The sequence below is a fragment of the Mustela putorius genome, unplaced genomic scaffold, assembly GCF_011764305.1.
Source record: "Mustela putorius furo isolate JIRA1106 unplaced genomic scaffold, ASM1176430v1.1 tig00000242_pilon_pilon_pilon, whole genome shotgun sequence".
Lineage (NCBI taxonomy): Eukaryota > Metazoa > Chordata > Mammalia > Carnivora > Mustelidae > Mustela > Mustela putorius.
Window position 1 is genome coordinate 7,268,707 of NW_025421325.1, and position 19,289 is coordinate 7,287,995.

The window sequence follows — 19,289 nt, forward strand, 5'->3', positions numbered from 1 at the left end:
CCGTGCCTTAGCCAGAGTTGGAATTTAATACTAGAATAAATCACACAATGAATTAGGTAAATTCTATACCAAAGATATTCTATACCAAAAATATTCTTTTTATGGACTTATACATCAAACTGTCTTAACACACACACACACAGGGATGGCTGAATTAGTTAACAAACTTCATATTATACAACTACCCACTTACCTTTAAACCATAATCATTGAGCAAAGATTATCTGATAACCTTGTCTCTACCTTCTGCTCTCCTTCTACTGCATTTCAAGAGTGAACAGGCAGGTACAAGGTGCTATAACATCCTCCCAGGCCCTCAAGGACCAAGAGATTTATCCTCCCAGCTGCTAGGAGTGTTCCAGGCTATCAGCCTTCTCTAGAAATTGCCCCCTGCTGAAGACAGCCACTATGCCCAGGATGATTGATTCCTCCTCTTTGAAGGCAGCCACATCAGTGCCTAGACTAAGGGAGGGTGCAACCCCCTCACCCCAGCTCACGACAGCTCTAGGGTCCCCTGCAGGGTCCGCCCAGGCCTTTGTTGAGACTGGATGGCAGTCCATCATCGCTCTCTCTGCCCAGCCCTGCTTCCTCTTCTCCCCACAGTCGACTCAAAGAGCACCTCCTAACCAACTCCTACGTGCAACATGTTCATCTTAGAATCCACACCCTAGGACCACCAGCAACACTCACCGCCACTATCAGCCAACCATGAGAAACAACCAACATATCCGCAGCTATCAGAGACCCTTAGAAAGAAAGAAAATCCTATTTCTTTAACCAACAAAAATTCTTTAAAATATTCAAGACTTCAAAAAAAAAAAAAAGACCATAACCTTTGCTAGGCAAACTAATAAAATACGATACCAGGCTCCTGGTGAGTTCAGTCAATATTTCCCAATATTCAGCCTCTTATAGTTCTAAATGACTCCAAACCAATCTTAAGAATTAACATAAAAGAGACCTTTACTCTATGCACTGACATTACCATTTAAAAAATACATACCCCCGGGCACCTGGGTGGTTCAGTGGGTTAAGCCTCTGCCTTCAGCTCAGGTCAAGATCTCAGGGTCCCGGGATCAGCCCAGAATCAGGCTCTCTGCTCAGCAGGGAGCCTGCTTCCCTCTCTGCCTCTCTGCCTACTTGTAACTTCTGTCTGTCAAATAAATAAATAAAATCTTAAAAAAAAAATAAATACATACCCCTTAGGTTAGACTGGTAGGTAACTGAGTTCATTTAAAATAAATAAATACCAACAACCTAGAGAAAAAGATAAATAAATTGAACCCAACTACTAACTTTTTCTTTCAAAAATACGTACTTTTCAAAGACTTTTTTGCTTGTTTGTGTTACAGAACAGACAGTAAGAGAGGCGAGAGGAGGAATGAGATTCTCCCCTCTAACAAACACTCATCTCTCCTTTTCAAAAAAAAAGCCTTTTCTCATGCTATGTGCAAAGGATGTGTGGGCTCTGTTCTACATTTTGTTTCAGGGAACTGTTCTGGGGACATTACCTGATCTAGGATATATACCTCTGATAATTCCAAAGCAGCCATCACAAAGGTACAGCATGATGAACGTTGGACCAGCGGTCAGAATTTCTGAGTCCTAATCCCGGAACTGACAATGACCACAAATGTGACCACAAGAGGTCAAGACAATAGCCTGTGACGTCTAGTGCTAGGGTCTCATTAGATCAGCAATTAAGGACATTGACTGGTTAGTCAGGGAGACCTGGGTTCAAGTCCAACTCCCATCACTTACTGGCCACGTGACCTCAGGCGGGACATTAAAGCTCAATGGGTCTAATGCCTCACGTGTAAAACAGAGATGAACGTAATGATGTCTACGTCACAGAGCTGCTAGGGAGAGGAAATGCAGCACTGCACGTAAGTGCTCGGCCAGGTCTCTCCCACCGTAAGCACTAATATAAATGAGATATTTTTCAGCCTGTTCCTGCCAGAACCCAAGAGCTTTGGGGAGAATCGGTGCACAGGCATTTAAAAAATAACGAATATTAAAACTCTCTAAGGTGTCAATTCATTGCTTTTATCAGATTTATATTCGAGATTTCCAAAGAAGATTTTGTTGGCGGGGGGTGGGGGGAAGTGTCTAAGAAAGTTCAAAGAACGTCGATGCGCTGATCTTGGAGCTTTAGCCTCAGCCTTTCTGTGAGTCTGTGGCCTGTTCCAAAGGGCGTCTTTTCTCTTTGAGCTGCATTTACACGTGAAATAGGGAAGTGCTTCCTGGTTCAGAGAGACCTTCTCTGTAGCGCAGTGGCAGGTGCTCCTGCCACTTCTTCCACAACGCAGGTGCAGCTGATGGCCCGCATTCGTTCCTGACAACCCTTCAGGGAACAAAACAAGGCCAGGCAGTGGCACCATGGCGCAGAAGCATGTCACAATTATTTTCTCCCGAGTTCTGGGTAGAAATAATCCATTCCAATCAAAAATTCCAATCTAGAGAAAGAATGACTACATAGTCTTCCAACTAAGGGAACAAGTGGTGAGGCAGGAGCCGTTGGAGCTGCCGGATCCAATGGGGATGGGGGTGTCCGAAAAGAATGCCCTTACAGGGGCGCCTGGGTGGCTCAGTGGGTTGAGCCGCTGCCTTCGGCTCAGGTCATGATCTCAGGGTCCTGGGACCGAGTCCCGCATCTGGCTCTCTGCTCAGCAGGGAGCCTGCTTCCTCCTCTCTCTCTGCCTGCCTCTCTGCCTACTTGTGCTCTCTCTCTGTCAAATAAATAAATAAAATCTTTAAAAAAAAAAAAAAAAAAAAAAGAATGCCCTTACAGTTGTAACTGGAGACTTGGCATTTCCTTCTGGCCATGAACCTGGGCACCTAGAGAAACAAAGTTTAGGCTCTCAAATAACAGCAGACAGTTTCTGCTATTGAGATGAAGACTGTAATTAAGCTTGAATAGATTTAGGGCCCTCCTTTTTTCACATTTCCTATGCATAGCCCCACATTTCCAGAAGTTTTCACTATAGGCATGTTCTTAAGTCTTGGGGGACTAAGAGATCTTCTCACTCTCAGGTCTCACCTTGCATGTCTCCACCACTAGCAAGTCTTTCCAGAAGGACTTGACTTTTGGCCCCACCAGCCTATAAACTCTATGAAAGCAAGGTCTGTTATTTTGTTCGCTGCTAGATTCCCCATGCTTTTGTTGACCAGGAAAGAACTCACTGAATATTGTTTAAAAACAACTGAGGGTTTTGAAGGGGAGGGGGGTGGGGGTTGGGTGAGCCTGGTGGTGGGTATTAAGGAGGGCACATATTGCATGGAGCACTGGATGTGGTTAATAAACAATGAATTTTGGAGCACTGAAAAAAGATAAAATTAAATTTTTAACACCCCCCCCCCACACACACACACTAAAAGCATTTATTTGGGTGTTAGAACTGCAACTCAGCGGACAAACTCAGGTTTCTACCTAAATTGTGTTCCAAGGAAGACAAAGAGGGGGCAGAGTTATAAAAGTGAAAAATTAGGAATGCAGTTTTCATTTAGATATTCTATGCCAAACAGGGAAATTAAGTTAACTGGGGGTCAGTTGGGTCGACCTGCAAATGAGGGACTAAAGCTTCTTAAACCAAACCGGCTCCTTTCAAAGCAAAGGCTATGGACGATCCAGTTGCCATGACCAGGACAAAGTTAAATCTAAGGGAAGGGCCTTTGTTCTGGCTGGCTTACAAGTTCAAGAAGTTCATCATTCCTCCAATGAATACTCCCGTATGGTCCTCCTCCTATGGCCTTCCAACCCTATTTTAGAAGAGACTCACTTAGCTAGGCTTGCTTGCTCCCTGTTAAAATCTTAACACTTTACCCAAAGCATGTCACATAAAAGGTCTTAATAATATGTGAGTGAATTAATGGACAAATATATAAAGGAAAGGGAAAGAGGGTTGTCGTGCCAAATATTGAAGCCCGGTTTTACCTATCATTTCCATGATGTTTAAACAACCATAATATGTTCCTGAGAGATAAACGGACATAATTATCTCTTAAAAGTTCCTTTTCTAAACTTCTCATCCAAAAGCATATTAACTACGATTTCCCCAAAGGCCAGAGGATTTTCAAAGCAGGTTTCTTTTTTTATTATTTTTACAGGGAAATTTTAATCCATCAAGGTAGTTCTTGTCATCAATTAATAACACCCTATGCTCTTTGTTTAAGGACAGGGTGATAAAGGCAGGTTATTTTGAGACTAAGAAAAGTGAGGAAATATCTGGCTTGGACATTTTAGTCAATCTTATTGGCAGTAAAGGAGAGATATGAATTTAATGTCCATTTCCAGCCTTGAAGCTGTTAACCTTTTTATGGCTTAATCACAACAACATCAAAAAAAAAAAAAAAAAAAAGATCTGAACTGCAAAAATTCATTGCATTTACTTCTCATCTCCCAATACCGATATACAGAAATACTCATCCATGCCACCCAGACTTCCTGGGAAACCAACTGCCCTTAAAAGTAATGCAAAGAGAGAGAGAGCAGTGAAGACTTACACACTTCAGAACCTGGAAAGCCAGTCTGCATTAGATAGAATGATGCTTCTGAGGACCAGGTTCCAGGGCAAGGTTCAGTGAGATGGAGTCAGCGTCCATGGATTAGCTCCACACCACGGTTTTCCTCAACACCATGGCAGAAGAGAGAGCCTCCCAGCCTGACGGCAAGTACCACCACAGTCCATACCCCTAAGGAAACCTGATTCCAAGCACAAAGCACTAAACAACCTCAGAGAGCCCGAGGCTTCTCTCTGTCTGTCAGGGACAGGTCACCATGCAAGTCCCATCATCACAACTTCCTCCATTTTATCGGTGTTAAGCACTGGCACCTGACAGGCTGTGCGTGGGAAAGGAGGAATCGCATATGGTGCCAAAGCTGGACCGCCTGTTTATGTCAACCAGAATCCTCTTACCTTAGCCCCAAAGAGTTACAAACATGGATTATTTTATTCTAAGCGGTACCTCCAAATTTGGTCAGCTGTGTCTGGGAAGCCGGACAGACAGATGTAGATAAATAATTAAGGGAGATGAGAAACAGTGTGACATAATGAAAAATCAATGGGTTTGAAAACCAGATCAAGCAAGACTCATTCCGCTCCTAAGCAGTTCTAAGAACTTGGACAAGTTGCTTAACCTCCTTGCATCTCACTTCCTTTATCTTCAAAACATGGGTTGAATGGTTTGTGCATTCTCCCTCCAGTTCCTAAATCCTAGAATTCTACAGAGCCCCTCATATCTCTACTGAAAAATCAACCAGGTAAGTAGTCGTGGAACATCACGTGCTTCAGGCTGGATCCGGTTCGAGCCCTGACCCCTTACCCTCGACCACCTACCACATTAGCAATGACTAATCAAAATGTTATTGATCAACAACAGTGAACAAGTAGTCAACAAGGCCACGGAAACACCTGGATTTTCCCACAATAGTGAAATAATAAACTGGTACAATCTCCAAAAGGCAATTTTGCTTCTATACCAAAAGTCCTCTTCAAAGCCAGGACCTATGACCCACTTCATTATAGAAATATTTATTAGTCATTTGAAAAATGGATGTAAACAGTAGGTCCACCTGCAGACAAATTACACAAACAATTAAATTGCATTCATGGTAATGGTGATTTAGAATATTTAATGACATAGGCAAACACAAAATGTTAAACAAGGGAAGCAGGATATAAAATTATATACATGGCATGACCAATAATTGTATATAATGTATGAATATGCTCTATATTACCAGGCATATATATAAACTATTTATAAATAACACTAAGAGGACAGATGACATGTGAACAACAGGGAGTATTTTATTTTCTTCTTTGATGTTTCCATATTCCAAAATCTCTATTTTCACATGTAATAACGTCATAGTCCAAGGAATTTTTAGTCTATGTACAGCATTGTAGGACACAAAACAATGAGGACTCCAGAAATTACTAACTCAGTCTTCCTGTTACCCTATTACACGCTTTAGGAAGTGTAATAGGGTAATAGAGACATCCCTAGAGGCTGGCAGGGCAGGGGGAGGGATTCACCAGTAGAATTTAGGTTTACAGAATAGTGCTTAAGAGCACTGACTCTAGAGCTAGATTTTGCCAAGAATCAAATCCTAGCCCTGCCATTTATCAACCATGTGAGTTTAGGCACGTCAGTCCAACTCTCAGACTCAGTCTTCTCCTCTATAAAATAGGACTGCTCTCAGTTCCTTCCTCACAGAGGAAGGAGAGAAGTAAACAAATTCAGTTAGGAGTTTTAGGGCGGTGTCTGACACACAGTAAGCATACGTCAGTACTGAGACAATGATTAGAAGGGCATTTTAGACTACATATGCATAATACCTTAATAGCTCACCCTTTTGCTGAATTCTTACTTGGTGAGAGAGACATATACAACTCACACCTCACACTTCTGTGAAGGAAGGACTATCATTATGCCCAATCTATATAGGAAACCTAAAAGATGAACTGCCCAAGGTAAGCGGCTGAACCAGCATCTGATCCCATGCTAATGTGACCCCAGAACACACGCTCTTAACCACGACACCATGACAGAGCCGCAAATAAGTTCGCCCTGAGCAGCCGGTGGACCTTTGAAGAGTCCAGGAACTATAGCTGACAGGATGCACAGAACTGGAGAATGAAAACCAGACGAGTGAGTTAAAGCCCTAATTCATTAAGCAATTGGGAGCTAATAAAGATTTCTAAGCAAAGCAGTTAGTTACAGGACAAAAGAGTAACGTAAGGAAATTAGTCTGGTAGATAAACATGGGATATGTTGGAATGGGGTTTTTGACGGAGAGAGATTATAGACAAAGCAGCTGGTGTGGTGATGAGGGACTGACCGGGCTAGGTGAGAAGATAAGGAGAAAACAGCAGGGCAACTTAAAAAAAACTGCTTTGAAGGAAAAATTATGAGAACTTAGAAACACTACATGCTGGGAGCAAAACAAAAACAAAAAACAGGGACAAACAAGCCACATCCCACAACCCAAAGAGGGCCGGACTAGAAACGCTTCCTTTTATTTTGATTTCTGTAAATTTGGTGAATATTTAGTGGCATTCCTTATTTGTAAAACATCTTTTTAAAAAGCTGGCCAGCAATAGCACAAAGCAAAGCGTCACGCAACACTGTGGTCTGTAGGAGCAACGTGGAGTGAGGGAAAAGGTATGCTGCCCTAAGCGACAAAGGTGATTAGCAAGGAATCATAGGACATGAGCATCTCCTGTGTAAAGGAAGCTGCAATTTACAAAATCAAGATAAAGCATCCACTAATGGCTAATGCTGACAAAGGGCCCAGGTCTGATAACATCTCCCAGGACAAAGACAAGCTGATTTACCCCTTGTTTTAAAGAGGCAGCCAGAGCTTGCCAACAAAAATATTTGATTGATCTAATTAGCTTACTGAACTGAGGAAAACAGTGCCAAAAATCATGTGTACTCACAGACTGGCCCTTTCAGGACCAAGCAGTGTCGCATAAAAGCCTATCCTTCAACTTAAACGTTCACGCTCATTAAAAGGGACTGAAACCCAGCAGTACTCAGCAGGCAGGAGCTTAATGAATATTACTGGAGAGTGATGACACAGACAGGAGTCTTAAAAGAATGAGCTCTCACGGTGGAAAAGAGGAAGATACATCAAGGACTGCCAAAATGTATGCGTGGCGGTTAAAGTGCAACTCCCAGCCCAGGCCAGGCAATCTGACTTCAGTCCACCTGCATTAACATTCCCACTCTCGACTTCAATGGCTTATTAACCTAATGATAATGTCTGTCTTCACTCGAGGTGATTAGCAAACAGAAGCGATGTCTGTTGAGTCCCGCAAAGTCATTCACTCATTCAACAAATGTTCTCGGGCACTTAGCATGTGCAGGTAATAAATGACTGTCTCTATCTAGTTTTGTTGCTAAAGCCAGAGAGGGTCTAAAATCCAGTTCGGTGTGCTTAAAAAAAAAAAAAAAAAAAAAAAAAAAAAAAAAAAAACCTTCATGAAGAGAGATGAACAACCCACAGAAAAGGAAAGTGACAACACTAGCTTCTCCTAATAGTGTGCAGACAACAAGGGACGGCAGACTCTTGAGTTACAATTAGAGGGTACATATATATTTCCAAAAAGCACATTTTCTTCATCAGGAAATGTATTATTCAACTGTGTCTCTCCCTTGGACTCTGGCTCAAGTCGGTACAAGGAAAATTTTAAGTAGTTGTTTATCCAAGTTGTCTTGCCTGTTCTACCTTCAACACCTCTGCTTAGAAGGACCCTTGGTCCAGGAAGCTGTTAGCAGCTCACACTCGTGGAGCCCTGGGTCGGCTGGGTGTGACCTGAGGAGCTGCGCAGGCTGCCTGACTTGGGAACACAGGACACCCTCCGAGGACATAATGGGAACAGAACAGACTCAGCCATATAAGCTGATTATTACTACTTTTTATTTTCTAAACTTACTTTTACCTCTAAGACCTTCTATAAAAACAACTTATCAGTTCACGTCTGAAGTAAGGATAATTTATTACACCCAATTTTACTGCTTCGAGTCTCTTTTGAATACCCTTGAACTTGAAAAATGAGTCACTTTGTATCATCTTATATTGAATGATGAAAGTCATTTATGTGAGAAATTTTTCACAGGAACAGAAAACAAAATGTTGATTTTACCAATTGAGAATTACTGATATTTAAGTATCCAAAAAACTAAAACTAAATAGAGCTATAGTTAAAAAAATAATAATAAACACATCAAACTTCAGTTTTCAGTAAGAATTGTTTTGAAAGGTATTTTTACAGATACTGTAGCTTTTAGAATGATGTTTTCTCTGAAAAGAAAACCTGCCCCTCACCCGGTTGAAGACCAGTCTTAATCAACTACTCAATTTTGTTAGCATATAGCCCTATAGGAAGGAACAACTGTAAATACTCTATTGCAATTAAGATGATAACTGGTAGATTAACAGAAAATGTCATTCAAGGCAGAGAATCATTAAAAATGACATATATACACATCTTAAACACCTTCTTTTATCAAGAACCATAAAAAAGTAAATTTGCTTGCCAATATTTTCACATTGCAAGCTATTTTCTTCAAGTACAAGCGTACTAACTGAAGTTCAAAGTTACCTTCCTTGCATGAACCTCATAAGGTATAGGCTCATAATGTACAATATAACATTTCCAGTGTGGCTACTCAAAGTTGAGAAACATCTCAGTGTGAATTAAAGTGTAAAATCTTTTCATCTTTTAAACATCTTCCCAATCTGTTAGAGTTATCTCTTCCCCGTCTGATTCGACAGCAATGTCATAACGGCAACTTGCCCATATTTAGTCTTTACAAAGACTTCAACTTCATAAAAACAGCTCTGTTTTCACACACATATTTTATCAGTTTGTATGTTGTCTGATGAAGTTACCTAATTGCTGTAACAATGCACACAGCTCAGCCAGGGGAGAAGCCTGAGAACACCCAGCAAGTCGTCAACCAGACAGAACACTCCGGAGGAGGTGGGCAGCGTGGTTTCGAGAGAGAAGAGAGAGAACTGAAGGTCCAGGGAACCACTGAAAAAGGTTAAGAGAACTCCCGTTACATGACAAGAAAGAAGCCAGTTGTGTTTTCAAGAGCTAGTCTCTAGCTTAAAAGGGTATCTCCAGGCAAAGTTATGTCCTGTTTAGAGAACATGTCAGTTAACGTCTCTCGGGGAGGGAACTTCTGTGTCTTTCTCAGCAGCCCTTGGGGGAGAAGTGCTAGAGAGTGGTTCTTTTTGAGAAAGGAAGCATGTACAGCTATCTGTATAGCCCAAGGTGGTCCCAGAGTGTAGTTTCCAGTGGCTACTCTGGACAGTAATCCCTAGCAGACAAGCTGGTGGGAAAACTGCCGGCTGGTGAGAAAAACCTGACACACAGATTGCAAACAGAGTCTCCCACACCACAGTTTCCCCTCACCAAACACGCACACGCTCAAAAGATGCTGCTCCGTACCCACACAAGAGTATTACAACTGGCAGTCAGAATACTAAATCTAGCTCCCTGCCTTACTCTTTTATTACTATTATTTTCATTTGGAGATCTGAAGGTACGGTATTCATGATCCAGTCTGCCACAGACTCTACCCTTCCCTATGGTCTCACACCTGTCTCGGCCCAGTGGGAAGGCCACTGAAGCAGCTGGGTATCATACACACACTTTGGTTTGTCTCTTGGTAACACCAGGAATGCTTTTAGAGAGAAGGTATTGCCTTGGCAGCAGCACTCAACCCCACCACTCAAGAAAGACCAGAGCATTCACTTACTGCGGACAAACAGAAACGACTGAGAAATGGCTCAGAAACTTGAGCCTTCAGGAGAACCATGGGAGAACCTTGTAAAAATGCAGATTCCTTGGAGCCCTAATCCTTCAGCTTCTGATGCAGTAGGTCTAGGAGTGGAGATCCAGGAATCTGGATTGTTTTTAAAGATTTTATTTATTTATTTGACAGAGAGAGATCACAAGTAGGCAGAGAGGCAGGCAGAGAGAGAGAGAGGAGAAAGCAGGCTCCCTGCTGAGCAGAGAGCCTGATTCGGGACTCGATCCCAGGACCCTGAGATCATGACCCGAGCCCAAGGCAGCAGCTTAACCCACTGAGCCACCCAGGTGCCCAGGAATCTGCATTTTAATAAGCATCCGAGTTACATACTTTTTTACATTGGTACAAGAGACATAATAATAAAAGTATGAACAATGAGCACTGTATGTGCTCCCCAGGCCATGCTCCAAGCCCTTTACCCGTAATGACTTGATCCTTGGAGTACCCGCATGAGGTAAATATGCTTATTATCCCCACATTACGAATGAGGAAGCTGAAGAAGAGAGATTAAGAAGCACGCCTCTGCTGACTCAGCTAGTGAGGGGAAGAGCAGGAATGAAAAACTAGGCCATTTTGCTCAAGGGCACACAGTCAACTGCCCGCCTATACCACACACTACCACCTTGGCCTAAGGGAAGCCATCACACATAAAATACAAACCCCTAAAGGTTTGCAGCTTCTGACTCAGCAAAAGCCCCTTTTTGGGTTGCGGGGGAGCCCACTAGTCCCAGGGATGCCCATTTCCACATTCGTCACCATTCTTCACGTAAAAATAAAGAGTTTCTTTTGCTTGTTACAATTCAAGAAGCTGTAGAGCTGGCAAAAGAGACTGTGAATAGGATAAATGATCAGACTCAGGGGCCCCCATTCTGAAGCAGGAGTGTAACATCTTGTGAAAGCTCCTGACAGCATGAAATAAAAGGGAGTCCTTATATCCTCCCAACTGAAGATGTGAGAAAGGGGAAGACAATAGCCCACTTATTAAAAAAGCTAAAAATATTCCAACCCGATTCCTACACAGTTACCCCAAGCTGAAAAATCATGATCAATCTTAGAGGGTCTCTGAGGAACGAATCAAAAGGCCATGCTGGCTAGACAGAGAGTTCTGAGACTAAACACCATGAACATGATCCATAAAAGGAAAAATTGATAAATTGAACCTCATCAAAATTTTTAAAACTTCTTACTCTCTAAAAGCGTATGTGAAGAAGATGAAAAGACAAAATAAAGACTGGCAAAAAAAAAAAAAATCTGCAAATGACACATCTGACAAAGTGTCTAGAATACTCAAAAACTCTCAAAACGCAACAGCAAAAATAAATAATCCAATTAGAAAATGGGCAAAAGCTGTGTATGGACATTTACCACAATGACATCTATCAATGACCACAATATACATCTATCAAAATAAGCTAAAAATTTTTTTAAAGAGTGACAAATTCCAAATGTTGGTGAGGAGGCAAAAAAACTGCATCACTCACACACCTCTGGTGGGAAGTGAACCAGTACGACCACCGTTTTGGTAACATGTAACGGCCATACAACCCAGCAACCGACCTCCTGCATATTTATTACAAACAATGAAACTTAACTTCGCACCAAACCCTACGCCAGAGGCTCACAGCAGCTTTCTTTGTAACAATCAAAAACTAGAATCAGCCCAGATGTCCAACAGGTAAACAGTTAAACAAATCAAACCACATCCATACCATGAAATATGACTCATCAGTAAAAAGTAACTATTGCTAACAGCTACAGCTTGAGGAAATTCCAGGGAATTGTGCTGAACGAAAAAGGTTGCATACTACACAACTCCATTTATAGAACATTTTTGAAATGACAAAAATAAATGGAGGACGGATTAGTGGTTGCCAGGGGTTAGGGATGGGAAGAGAAGGGCTGGGAAGGCAGGAGGGAAGTGGCATGATTGCAAAAAGGGAACTACCAGGGCGCCTGGGTGGCTCAGTGGGTTAAAGCCTCCACCTTCGGCTCAGGTCCTGATTCCAGGGTCCTGGGATTGAGCCCCTAATCAGGCTCTCTGCTCAGCAGGGAGCCTGCTTCCTCCTCTCTCTCTGCCTGCCTCTCTGCCTACTCTCTCTCTCTGTCAAATAAATAAAATCTTTAAAAAAGAAAAACAAGGCAGGGGAGAGGGATTGCGATGTCAGAACCCTTCAGTATCTTGCCTGTGGTGGGGGCACACAAAACCTACATGGATGGTAAACTTGTCCAGAACTTCAGGTAATACAGGCACTCACAAAAATGAGAACAAATAAAACTGGGGAAGGTCTGTGGATGGTATCAATGTCAATATCCTGGTTTTAATATTATACTCTAGTTTTGCAATCTATTTCCATGAGGGAAACACGGCAAAGAGTACAAGGAGTTTCCCTGCATTATTTCTTAGAGCAGCCTGTGATTTTACAATTATCTCAAAAAAAAAAAAAAAAAAAAAAAAAGTCCATGATCCCAAGTGTGTAGGTGAAATCAAGCACTGCGTCCTTTCACTGGGAAGGTAAAATGGCACACCCTTTCCGGAGGTCATTTGTCAATGCTATCAAAAGTGAGAAACACACCCTTTGATCCAATGATTCAATCATTAGGTGATTAATGATAATGAATAATTTATGACATATCAAACATTTAGTTACAAGGGCATTTATTTCAACAGCGCTTTCTTAAAGACTAGAAACAACTAAATGCGGTACGTCCAAACAATGAGGTTCCAGCTGGTCATCAAAATAACCTTTGGGAGTAAAACCAGTGACCTGGAAAGACAGTTCAAACATAGGTAGTTCCATTAATAGTCATTCAATTCCTGCTAAGTGCCAGGCTCTGCTGTTTTATCCTGAACTCTGACCATGTCCCACAAAGCGCAGTCCCCATGCTCATTAAGCTGTATGGTCTGGTAGACCGGTGGCTGTTTGTTCCAGGTAAGAAGACACTACACATACATCTCTTTGTGTGATTACACACAAAATGCATGTGCATACGCATGTGTACAAATATGCTCATACAATTTAAATTCTGGAAGGACACAACCCAAAATGTAAATAAATAGTGGTTATTTCTGGAAAGTGGGGTTGTGTGTGTGTTTAATTTTGTTTTGTTTATCTGTGTATTCTAAATTTCTACAATTAACAAGTTTCACTGGTATTAATTTTAACTATTGAAGGAAAAAAGTCTCGTCCCCAGAGAGGGTTTCTGTCTTTGTTTTCGCTTTTTAGTTTCTTTTGATTTCTACTGGGATGCAATCAGAGTGAAATTTTTTTAAATCTTGTTCCAAAGAACTCAAAGACCTCCTCATTTGTCATTGTGAATAAAGGCAAGCTAACCCAACTGGATTACACCTCAGGATAAGAATTACACACATCCAAAACAATTACACAAATTCACAAACTCACATTTGTGAGCCATTCCTAGCCCGTGGATTGAGCTGGGGTTTCTATTTCAGGCAGTTTGTATTATTTGCTTTTGCTAATTTCTTTTCATCAAAAAAAAAAAAAAAAGGCAGATTAGAGAAAAAAATTTAATGCAGATATGAAAAACAACCACAACTAATATCATTCACCCAGACAAAAAAGAACTATGTTAAACTCCAGATATACTACTTTAAACCCACATCTACGTGTAAATATTTGCCAGTTCATGTGATTACCCTAAGATGGGCTTGCATTGCACATACTGATTTTAAAGCTGTGTAAATTTTTTTGGTTAACAATACATTCTATTCTAATGACATATTTTAACATTAAATATGTATATTTAACCAATCTACTAATGGCTGGGGATCTACAGTCATAAACAGTGGACAATAAATATTTTTTACTAAACATTTGAGCCCATCCTCAGTTTCATGAAAAGCCCAGGAGTAGAAATGTAAGGGTACACACACATCTGAAAGCTTTTGATATAAGTGGGTGCCCAGAGAACTGTACTGGTCTACACTCCAAACACCTAGTGTGGGAATGAAAGTGATTCAGTTTCTATGTTCTCACTAATGCTGCTGACCAACAATAAAGATTAACTTGTTCTTAGATTCTCTAGAATTTCACTTTTGGGGAGAAAAAAATCTTTTTTTTTTTTTTTAAGATTTTATTTATTTATTTGACAGACAGAGATCACAAGTAGGCAGAGAGAGAGAGGAGGAAACAGGCTCCCCGCTTAGCAGAGAGCCAGATGTGGAACTCGATCCCAGGACCCTGGGATCATGACCTGAGCCAAAGGCAGAGGCTTTAACCCACAGAGCCACCCAGGTGGCCCGAGAAAAAATCATTTTAATAGCAAATCAAAACAGAGGACTTATTTGGCTGTCAGTTAAATTAGAAATTTTTAATTTGTCAATTTCACTTTAATTGCAGAAATTGGTCAGACCCTCTAAGGCAAACGAAAGATTATCTAGGCAGGCCTCTGTTCAGTCAACAATTTTTATTTTGATAATTATTGTAGATTCATATCTGACATCTCCAAATCTTTAGCTACGGAGATCAGCCTTTCCACCAAAAACTTCCAGGCTAAGACGGGGTGGCCCTCTCCTAGTAACTGCCTCCTAGGCAATGTGGGAATAAATGAGATGATGCACGTGCCACACACCTGCTGTCATGTGCTGTACAACAGCCCAGTGCTCGACACATAGTAAAAAGTCCAAAAATGTTATTTACTACAGGTTTGGGTTTTTTTTGTTTTTTGTTTTTAAGATTTTATTTGAGAGAGAGAGAGAGAGCGTGCACATACACAGAAGCAAAGAAAGAGAGAGAAGCAGACTCCCTAATGAACAGGGGTCTGACCTGGGGGCTTGATCCCAGGACCCCAGGATCATGACCTGAGCCAAAGGCAGACACTTAACCAACTGAGCCACACAGGCTCCCCCCATTTTAGGGTTCTGTCATAAGTAACATAACCTTAACTGACTTAAGGAGGACTGAAATACAAGGTATTTCAATCCTTTTTTATTTTTACAGATGAGGAAACTTGGGTTCACAAAGCTAGGCCTAGAACTCACAGCTTCTTGATGTCGGGCTAACACTTTTGCTCTAACGCTAGGTTTCCTCTGCACAGAGTGAAGGCTTAGAGACACCTTAATTCACACAATTACGCTTAATCAGAGCAATCTGCAATTTGAGATTTAAGCCTACATGCTCAAAATACACTTGGTTTATAGATATCTGCCTGGTTAAATAATAATTCTCCAAAGCAGATATTTTAAGTTGCAGCCTAAAAGCAAATGGGTTTATATCTACCCCAGAAGATGATGAAATGATTGATTATAAATCTCTCCTCTGATAGAGGGTTTCTGATTGCATCAGACAGAGGGCATGAAGACTAATTAAAAATGCTCATACATTCATCACCACTGATTGTGCATAATCCACTCCTGAAAGTATGAGTGCACTACCTTCGCCAAATGACAGCGGAAACAGATGAAATTTCCACTTACAAGTCCCAGAGGCTATCTCTCTCGATTTCAGGGTAAATGGGCTTTCCCTAATGACTTAAATCACAAACAGCACGACAGTTCAAAAACCCTAGACCAAATTTCACTATTCTATCTGAGCAGGGGCTGGCCAGGCCCCATCACATGGTATATGATCAATAAGTAATTACAGATGAATTGGTAAATGGGTCTATGGGCGTACTTTAGAGATTTTCAAAACTTACTTTTCTAGGTGCCTCCACAATTGGAAACCACAATGTGTGTTCCAGTGAGCTAAAGAAAATACATCCTGGAGTGCCTGGGTGGCTCAGTCTGTTAAGCGTCTGCCTAAACTCGGGTCATGATCCCAGGGTCCTGGAATAGAGCCCTGGGTCAGGAGGCCTGCTCCGTGGGGAGTCTGCTTCTCCATCTCCCTCTGCCTACCACTCCCCCTGCTTGTGCTCTTTCTCTATCCCTGTGTGTGTCAAATAAATAAATAAAATCTTTAAAATAAAGAAAGCAAGAAAACACATTCTATATGCCACTCAAAACAGCCCTTACACTAGTTCTCTCAGACACTCACTCCAGTGACTGGTTTGTACCGATCTCTCTTCACTCCTTTTGGGGCTACAATTATTATCTGGCAGTCAGCATGGCTGCAATCACCTGCAAAAACATCACTGAGGTAAAACACTGACACATGCTTTCTAACAAGGAGAGCGACAGATGGCCTTCACCTTGTCCTCTAAGAGAACCTCTACTCACACCACACACCACATGCCCCTGAGCTGAGAAAGAAAGGATGGGAGTAGGCTGATGGTCAATCTGTGCTCTCCTCCTCCTCCCCAGGAAATATCTGTCTCGCCCCCCCTCCCCACTTCACCCCTACCCCAGAAAGTCACCAGCACACGCCTCCCCTTTGACCTGATCCCAGAGTAAAAATACCGTGAGGGTGTGAAAGGAGGAGACTCTACCCATCAAGCCGGCTGAGAGGGCCCCAGGGCAGGAGCATTTACCAGCATTGCTGCTCCTGGAGGCCCCTGGGGCTCCTCCATGTGTCTGCCCTGGGAGCAACCAGGGGATGTGGAGAGGAACAGATTCTGTCTGGTTCCCGGAGCAGGCACCCCAAGAGGGCATGTTTGGAGTCCTGGCTTAAACCTCAAAATCCTGTTGAATGAAGAGATCTGTCATACTCCTACTAGCCTTTGAGTCCCCTGCTGTATAAAGGATCTGACAAATGAAAATGGATTTAAAATTGCATCACCTGCATTAATAGCAAGGAAAAGAGTTTCAAAATTAATGGTAATTCAACATAGCAACCCTAAGCCTATGGTGGAAGATGGAAAAAATGAGGAGTCTCTGAGCTTGAGAAGTCATCCTAGTTGAGCAATAACTGGACAAAATCAAGATAAGATATAAACCAAACAATAGCAAAATTGTTATGCAGCTGCTCACCACCACCTCGAAAAACAATCAAATAGCAACACTGAATTATGCCATGCCACACATCCACATACTCCATGTCCCTCCACATGAATTACTAGCAAGGGAAATTCACATTTTCTGTTTTGTAACTTTCTTAGACATTCTTAATATGAACCTCCGTTGTTTTTTTTTTTTTTTTTTTTTTAAATTCTTGCCCTCTTTACTTCATTCGGTTCTTTACATTTCCCTCACTGGGTCATGGAGATTCACATTCTGACCCAGGCTCTGCCCCAATAGAGATCAATGTAGTTTACACACGTATCAACGATCCTCCATTTTCTCAATAAATCATTCAATAAATTCTATCCGCACCACAGGTTCAGTGCTAAGTACAGGAATACAAGACAGAATAAGTCAAGCATGGTACCTGTTTCTTAAGGAGCTCAGTCTATAAAAATCAGGGTTAGATATGAAATCAACAATGCTTAAGTTTTCAAGTTTTTTATTTCCGTGTTCTCCCTCTTCCTCCTGATTCTCAGGGCTCCAGCTTCACCTCTTTCACGTGCATTCTTAATCACCCCTGGCCCCTCGAAAACCGTCAGTGCCATATGAAAATGCTATGCTCTAGCATAAGGATTTAGCCAGATTGGCTCACAAGGCAAAAGAAAGGGGAAAAGACAGGAGAGATAATCTATTTAAAAAAAAAAAAAAAATCAAGGTCTCAAAAAAAATGTACAGCAGCAGTGGTTCAGAGGAAAGCTGCATGTGAGTACAGGTTATGGGGGAAATGGGCAGGGGAGAAGAAGAGAGCATAACCATCTCCTCCTCCTCAAAAATTGGAACCTGATCCCCTGAAAGCCTGGTCACTGGGTCACTCAGTCCTAATTGCTTAATGAAAGTGTACAAATCAGCAGATATTATGCCTGAGCGTTCCAAATGTCCCTAATTATGACCAAGTAGATGAAGGCCTTAAAAAAAAAGAAAAAAAAAATCACACTTCACCTTATTGAAAGGGTTGCTGGCATATCATTAATTAAAACACCTCAGTCCCGGGGCGCCTGGGTGGCTCAGTGGGTTAAGCTGCTGCCTTCGGCTCGGGTCATGATCTCAGAGTCCTGGGATCGAGTCCCGCATCGGGCTCTCTGCTCATCGGAGAGCCTGCTTCCCTCTCTGTCTCTCTGCCTGCCTCTCCATCTACTTGTGATTTCTCTCTGTCAAATAAATAAATAAAATCTTTAAAAAAAAAAAAAAAAAAAAAAAACACCTCAGTCCCAACCACATTAGAAACATGATAATTATCTTCATACGAAATTTGCTTTTTAACACTTGAAGAGCTTCAAACCCTAGTATGACAACAGATTATAAACAAAAAAGCCATGCATTAAGGCTCCTGTCCATTACTATGTTGCTGCAGCTCAAAGTTAAGAGCTCCCCCCTTTGGGAAGAATGAGCATTCACAGTCCTGAGAAGGAAATGCAACAATTACCACCATTATCATTGCAATATTAGCAGCACTTACCTTTTCTAGAGTCATTACCATGTGCGATGGACTGTACTAAGTATTTTGTCAGGTTTGTTTTGTTCTGTTTTGTTTTAACATGCTTCAAGCTCAGAGAGACTGAATAACTTGCAAAAGGTCACCCAACCAGGGCATGTCAGAGCAGGGAATTGAATCCCCAGCTGTCTGGCTCCAATATCTACAGTCGCTACAGAGCCACCAAAAAGGTGATGTCAAAGGAGGGGATGGGGGCAAGAAAGAGAGGGAGCTGGCAACTGCATCTGTATTTTCCCAAAGTACAGCTTCTAAGACAAAAAACCATTAGAAACACAGAAGTTAAAGCTGAATGACTACAGAAGCCAAAGAGAAATCCAAAGAATTCCCCAAATAGGTACCAGAAAACCTGCCTTCTCTCCCACAGCTGGTAAAATCTGAACCAAGAGAAAAAACGGTAAGGCTGTAGCAGGAGGGAACAGTGACTCATCAAGAAGGAGCCGACCTGGGGCGCCTGGGTGGCTCAGTGGGTTAAAGCCTCTGCCTTCGGCTCAGGTCATGATCCCAGGGTCCTGGGATCGAGCCCCGCATCGGGCTCCCTGCTCAGCAGGGAATCTGCTTCCCTCTCTC

At 41.9% G+C, this 19,289-nt stretch overlaps 1 protein-coding gene across 4 annotated transcripts in view; it reads right to left on the minus strand.

Annotated features, from left to right (window-relative positions):
• The window catches only part of FHIP1A (FHF complex subunit HOOK interacting protein 1A), a 235,322-nt gene that overhangs the window by 100,563 nt on the left and 115,470 nt on the right, over positions 1 to 19,289 (minus strand). For 2 of the 4 annotated variants that reach the window (XM_004758057.3, XM_013059167.2), the window contains one exon: positions 9,404 to 9,548. The exons of the other annotated variants lie outside the window; for them this stretch is intronic. The gene's annotated coding sequence lies outside the window, so the exon portion shown is untranslated. The remainder of the gene's footprint in view (positions 1 to 9,403; positions 9,549 to 19,289) is intronic. 4 annotated transcript variants of the gene reach the window in all.